Here is a 7,371-nt window from a genome sequence, read left to right on the forward strand (position 1 = left end):
TTAAGAGGACATATGTGAAAAACATCATAAAAGATATACACACGTAAGCACAATAAAAAAGTGGACAAACGGGCACGGGAGTAAAAACAAAAACTCGGTGTAGCGCAATAAGGAGACTTGGAAATGACCACAGACTCAAATTAGATTTTCTTGATCCCACATTACTTAGCTGAGATATATTTTGAATGTATTCTTTGATGATATGACATTTCTTCATGTATTTGTAGTTTTTTAAATCTTAAGAATGTATTAATAAAATAGTGTATGAAGAATTGATTTGAATCTTTATAAGGTAAAAAAACTATATTACACTATTTACTATTAATTTTACTATCTTTTTTTCTAAAAAAAATTATTTTGAGAGTCTTACATTTTTTGTTTACTATGAAAAATAATTGCAATGAAAAGGAAAATACTTCGAATAAAGATTTCATGTTCGACATTCCTTTTAAAGAACGTCATTGATTACACAATATCAATAGTACTTTGCATGCTTCAATATAATTTTGAATATCTTTGTCTATCATTTTCAAAGTGTAGTAATATTATTTTTAATATGACGTACAATACAAACCTCATAAAAAAAAAAATATTTATTTTTCTCTGCTGTGCGCATTAAAAAGAGCGGACAGACGGGCACGGGAGTGCCCGTCTGAACGCTAGTATTAATAATGATAATAATAATAATAAAGGTATAATAAAATAAAAGAAAAATAACAAGTAGCAAAGAAGTTCACGTCATCTTCTTCTTCTGTCACCGGACGGAAACTTCACTACCACCAAAACTCAACCAATATGTAAATTGGAGGTACTGTTCCATTCGGATTTCCATCCTCAACCTAGCTCTAATCCTTGAACTCTCATAATCTTCGCCAATCCTATTTAATTTCATATTTTGTTCAAGAACCCTAAATGCTTCAACTTAAATTAAACACTAATGGATTATTGAATTTAGCAATAGTCATTGGGGAATGAATCATATTAACATGAAGAACAAGATTGTATGAAGAACTTGGTGGAAAGAGAGATGGAGACCCTACCAATAGGGACGTGATTTTCCCCGGTAATTGTTGTAATTGAAGTTGATGAAGAATGGTGGTGCAAGAAACCCAAGTACAAGCTTCGAATTCCTCAAGTATAAATCATTCCCTTTGACTTTGATTCTTATTACTGTGTATGTAACTTCTTCCTCCTCTTTTTCTTTGAATATAGTATGTAGGATTGGGGATTACATGTCGTTGTTGTTGATTCAAAATTGGAGGATGTAGTATATTCAAATTTGTGGAGTGTGAATTGTAGAGTGAATTTTGCAGAATAGTTAAAGGTTGAAGATGAATGAATGTATGTACTATTTATATAAAAGAAATGTTGTGACCGAATCGGGCTATCAAATGGGGATGGTTTGTTAGAGTTTGGGCATTGTTACAGTTGGTTAATCTCAATGAAGAAGTTAGTTAGGATTTTTAACACCGTTAAATTGAACTGTTAATTGACAGTTAATTAGTTTTAGAAAACAGTTAGTGAATGTTAGTATTTATTAGGTCAGGATGTTAGTGAGTTGAGACTTTTAAGTTAGTGTTTAGTTTAATGTCAGACAGTCAATTAATTCTTAGATGGTGAAGTAATATTAATAATGTTGAGTTGGTTGTTGGTACCTTACTTTCACTTTTACAATCTACAATCTCAAACCTTCTGAACAAAGGCACAAAAAGTTCTCTGGTTGTGGAAGAATCGGTTATCAAAGCTAGACACCTGATTGGATCCTTTAATGAATGCGTGTTTTGGGAAGTGAACTGATAAATAATTCAGATAAGATATGAAGTGGGTGATTTGAATGTGATTCTAAGGCATTTATATCTATGGTAACAACTTTTGTTGAATAAGCATGTCGCATGTTGATCTCTAATAAAGAATCATGTATTTTTCAGGTAGTAAGATAGTTATAGATGTAAGACAGACAGTAAGCCATTCAACTTTTAGTATTGAGGCACCAACAACACGACCATAAAAGAATTTGGGTGGTTTGCATCTTTTTGGCTAGAGATTGTCGATGAGTTTATATACTACCTTTGCCAGACTTGTGACTATGTCCATAAGTCATTGGAAATGATAGTATTAATTGACAAATATTGCTTAGGGGATGATGTGGATAATACTTGAACAATTTCAACATCCTTGTGCGGTGTTCATGAAGGCTGAGCAGAAGAAACTATAGTTGGTCCAGACTGCAGTAATTGACTCGGGGTTACCAGAGTAGGGACTGGTGCAACTTTTTTGGATCAACAATTAGTGTTTGGATTAATGATCATTTTGGAAAAAAGGCAACCACCATTGCAGATGTTATTTTTTCTATTGCAACAATTGTCATGATTGTTGTACTAGATCCTTACACTCTCATGCCCGACCATGTTCTCGTTGGAAGTTGCTTCGGTTACTACTCCATACGCAAGTGAACCACGCTCCTTGTATGTTTCCTACACCTCATCTTTGTCACCTTTAATACCAATGATTGCAAAACCGTTGTGCATACAGACTGCCAAAACAAGGCCTTGAATGTCGGGATGGTGCTTCACTCTCCAAACACCTCCACCTAAACTGATTGAAGTTTCATCAACAGGTTTTGAGATTGATCTTAAATCCCAAACCCTAAAGAATTCAACATAGCTGCCATTTAATAATCTATTTGGGTAATGAGGACTCTTTTCAATGCTAGTAATACCTATTTTGTTGACTTCGGAGTTCTTTAATAATGGTTTTTCTGCTTTGGACATAACATGCTTGCAAGCGTAATTGATTATCTCAACACCCTTTGATTTACATCATGAACATTAGTTCCATTTTCTGTCACAAGAATGCAAAATTGTGTCATCTGAACTCTCTCATCATCACTATCAGGGATAACGACGGTGTCGCGTTTCATAGTCGCGGACAAAACAGTGAAGCTCCTGTGGCTGCCGCTAATGTTGTCTGATGAAAAATTCTTCTCCTAACAAATGCCACATTGAGATGATTTTCTATCAAGGGTCTAATGTGCATTACATTGTCTCTTTTAGATATGTGACACCGTCTTCGTGTTTGAGAATTGTTATGTCCCTTCTTTGATATACATGTGGTCTTGGGCTACCGAGGTATTCGAATGGATCGATAGGAGTATCATTGATTCTTATACTGATAGAAGCTTTTGAATTCAAAAAATTATTAGGCCCTAAGCTCATGTTTGCAGAAGATTTATGTGGAAGCATATAAGGCATTCCCTCACCAGCTACGACAGAGTGCTTCGAAGATCCTCGAGTATTTTTACTATGAATATTGAACTGCTGCACTGCCATGTCAATGGAGTTTCCAACAAGTGAGTCAATTTATCCAGTTGGACAAAAAACTTGACATTTATGTCCTCCTCTATCAGAGATTGAATCGCAGTACTAGAATGACGGTAAGTCTGAGCTAAGAAGCAGAGACTTATAATTGTCGTTGGAGAATGACATCAAGAGGCATGCAAAGAAACATGCAAGTCCTTCCCATCTGTATTTACCAGTGATTGCTTCAAAAGATCAGACAATTACGATGATGTAGGTAATATCAAATTCAATGTTTGAATCATAATTGATGTAAAATCCAAATCTGATTCTTCTTCTAATGTCGTAGAAAGTTCACGGTAAACTCTCTCAACATTCAAAAGAACACAAAGGCGGCGAATTATCAAAGCATTATGCTTCTCTAGCTTGAAACTGTGCACAAGGAACACGACGAGATGTTGGAAGTGCTGAAGGTCGCGCTGCATGCATGAACATCAAGAACTAACCAAATGGCCTCATCAGATGGATATGAAAGTACTTTGAGTAGGGTGTCACTTAATTGTTGTTGTCCTATAAGGTGTATCTGATTTTAAAAGTTGTTGGTGGTGGTGTCGTTGAAACCGGAAAAGCATATGATGGTTCAAAAGACTTATTTGAGCAGTAGCAGCCTGAGAAAATTGTCTCGACATGTGTAGGAATTGTTGTTCCCTGGGACACGTTTTCTTGACCAAAAAAATTATGGACCCGATATACTGCTTCGTTTCCAAGTATAGATAATCCGTCCCACAAACTTTAAGCATGCAACTATTTAAAAGAATGCTTGACCAAGAAACAAAGTTTTTAACAACTTACATAAAAGGAAGATGTCAAAGAACACAACTATGAGCAACTACAATTAAAACTTTGAAATTATTAAAATATCTAGTGATAATGAATAGACTCCATTGAAGAAAAAAAGTTGATCCTCAAAGCGCGTTGAGAATCCACGTGTTTTGTTAGGGTTTGAAGGTGAGCTTGAACTTGATATAAGTTGTTGTTTGAAGGTGAGCTTGAACTTGATATAAGTTGTTGTGATGTTTTGAAATTAGCAGGTTTGTTTGACATTGGAATGTTAGTGCACTGTTATGAATGTTGTTATGTAAGTGATATGTTGATTACGTGTTTGTTTGTGTGTTCATTGCAAGACTAGTAGTACATGTTTGAAGTGAAGATATGTCCATGAAGATCTCGACCAAGGCATGAAATGAAATTTTTGGGTTAGGCAAGGATCAAGGCTACTTATTGAAGGCACCTTGGAGACTTAAAGGTTTTGGAGGGGGTGTCTTTGTAACCGAAGGAAAGTTGAATAAGGTCTATGTTTAGGTAGTTGAATTTGGTCAAATGTCTGACCAAAAAGTTAACAGTTGACCAAAAGTCATCTTTAGGCAAAAACATGTAATTATGTAGATTTTTATTTTGGTTGGTGTAATGAATGTTTTGATGACTTGTAATGAGAAACACAACCCTTCTTTGAATGAATTATGTCTTGCATAGATATGCAAGATAGTTCCTCCAAGATTTAAATTTGAACCTTTCTTGAATCTTGATTGACTTTGATCATAAATCTTGAATCTTGAATAATCCTTAAGTTGCAATACCTTGAAACAAAACCAGATAGACAAACCATTTAGGGCATTCAACAAATAATAGTCAATAAAAAGGGAAAACTCCCCTAATGATCCACAAATATCATAGAACATAAATAGGATTCCAAAAGGGCTTGATCTAAGAGATGAGTCTCTCAAGCTAATGTAACATAATGTCATAGGTTTTGTTTCCCAAATATGCCATAGAAGAAACCCTAGTTCATCAATCTTGAAAATGAATTTGTCATGATAAAACCTTTGAGTCAATAATGCTTATAAAAATTAAATGTAAGAAGGACCTAGATACCTAGGAAGATGAAGATGAACCAAAGACAAAAAGTCAGATGAAAAGCGAAAAGAAGTTGGGCAAATATTGGGATCTGACAGTTGCCCCTATTTAATTATCTTGGATTTGAATGTACGAATGGTTACAAATTTTTAGGCATTCAAGGTAGAAGAGGATTAAATACAAAAATATCCTAAAATTTGTCATTTGGAAAATGAGTGGATGTAATGTAAGGAAGGTAAGTGTATTATTGGGGAGTTTGTTTGTTGGGGATATAGAATGACAGACAAACTTTTATGGGGTTATTTGTTGGGGATTGACTGAAATGCCTTGCCAGGGAAATAGACCAGTCACAACAAATATGTTTGTTATGCATGATATACGCAATGTGATATGTATGTAGTGTATATGCTTGATTCATATGAAGATTGTACATGTTATATAACAATGTGGGTTATTAGGTGGAAGGAGTGACTGGTATTGGTAGAGGTGGACCCTGGTTCTAATTTTTGGTATGGTGGTGATCTTTGATTCTCTAGCACATGATAATTGAATCGAGGAACTTGCAAGTTGATTAAGAGAGTTTCATAATGCCCTTGCTGTTAGAGGTTTCAATTTGATCCTTTCCGAGAGGGATGTAAAAAGAAGATCGTCATCAATTTGTTGGTTGGAAATGACATGGTTGTTGGAAATAAATCATCAATGCGTAAGTTGGGAAAATACCATTAGCATGAACGTTGGGAAAAGATCAATAACCCGAAGGTTGGAAAAAGATCAACAATCCAAAGGTTGGAAAAATGTCAACAACCCGGAGGTTGGAAAAATGTCAACAACCCGGAGGTCGGAAAAAGATCAATAAACTATGGTTGGGAAAAGATCAACGACCTAAAGGTTATAAAAAGGTCAACAACCTAGAGGTTGGAAAAAGATCAATCAACTATAAAAGGCTGGAAAAAGATCATCAACCATAAAGGTTGGAAAAAGATCATCAACCATAAAGGCTGGAAAATGTCATCAACCATGGAGGTTGGAAACAAATTATCAATACAGAGGTTGGAAACAAATCATCAACCATAGAGGTTGGAAACATATCATCAACCATGGAGGTTAGAAACATATCATCAATCATGGAGGTTAGAAACAAGTCAATAACACAAATGTTGAAAAAATATCATCAACCATGTAGGTTGGAAAGAAATAAACCATAAAGGTTAGAAAAAAGATCATCAACCATGGAGGTTGGAGAAATGGTCATCAATCATGGAGGTTGAAAAAAGGTTGTCAACCATGAAGGTTAGAAAAAAGTCAACAGCCCGGAGGTTTGAAAAGGGATCATCAAACACGGGGGTTGGAAAAAGCTCATCAACCATGGAGGTTGGAAAAATATCAACAACCCAAAGGTTGTAAAAATATCAATAACCCGAAGATTGGAAAAAGGTCAACAACCATGGAGGTTGGAAAAAGATCTACAATCTGAAGGTTGGAAAAAGGTCAACAACCATGGAGGTTGGAAAAAGATCGACAACCCGAAGGTTGGAAAAAGATTAACAACCATGGAAGTTGGAAAAAGATCATCAACCATGGAGGTTGGAAACGACATCATCAACCATGTAGGTTGGAAAAAGATCATCAACACAGATGTTGAAAAAACATCATCAACCATAGAGGTTGGAAAAAGGTCATTAACCATGGAGGTTGGAAAGAGATCATCAACCACGGAGGTTAGAAAAAGGTCATCAATTATGGAGATTGGAAACGGATCATCAAACATGGAGGTTAGAAAAGGTCATCAACCATGTAGGTTGGAAAAAGATCGCTAACCATGGAGGTCGGGAAAAGGTCAATAACCTATGTTAGAACAAGATTTGGTTATGCATATATACCTTGTGTTTTGATGATAAAAATACTGTATTTGTGTTAGAACAATTTTGGTACCCTAATGGTTTGTTATTGTGTAACTTTAACAACCAATTCTGATTTTGAATATATGATGTGCAACATCATCAATTTTTGAATAATGTGCTCCAAATCCGCTTCTGCGCCAGCTATTTGAAGTTCTGAAAGATGTTCAATATTACAGCTGCAATGATCTTTTTGCTTCTATGTTGATTCACTCCTGAGAAGCTTTTGAGAAGACAATATGTTGCTGCTGCAATATTCTCTC

General features: G+C 35.3%; 1 long non-coding RNA gene across 3 annotated transcripts; it reads left to right on the forward strand.

Annotated features, from left to right (window-relative positions):
• The first annotated feature begins 714 nt into the window (after positions 1 to 714).
• LOC127118682 (uncharacterized) lies at positions 715 to 4,063 on the forward strand. 3 transcript variants are annotated; one of them, XR_007802294.1, is made up of 3 exons: positions 715 to 1,174; positions 1,929 to 3,573; positions 3,646 to 4,063. It is a non-coding gene; the product is annotated as an uncharacterized LOC127118682 (long non-coding RNA). The 3 variants fall into 3 exon arrangements; XR_007802293.1 differs by having other exon boundaries at positions 1,929 to 3,569; XR_007802295.1 differs by having other exon boundaries at positions 715 to 1,135; positions 1,929 to 3,569.
• Positions 4,064 to 7,371: the final 3,308 nt, after the last annotated feature.

This window comes from Lathyrus oleraceus, chromosome 2, assembly GCF_024323335.1.
Source record: "Lathyrus oleraceus cultivar Zhongwan6 chromosome 2, CAAS_Psat_ZW6_1.0, whole genome shotgun sequence".
NCBI classification, from domain to species: domain Eukaryota; kingdom Viridiplantae; phylum Streptophyta; class Magnoliopsida; order Fabales; family Fabaceae; genus Lathyrus; species Lathyrus oleraceus.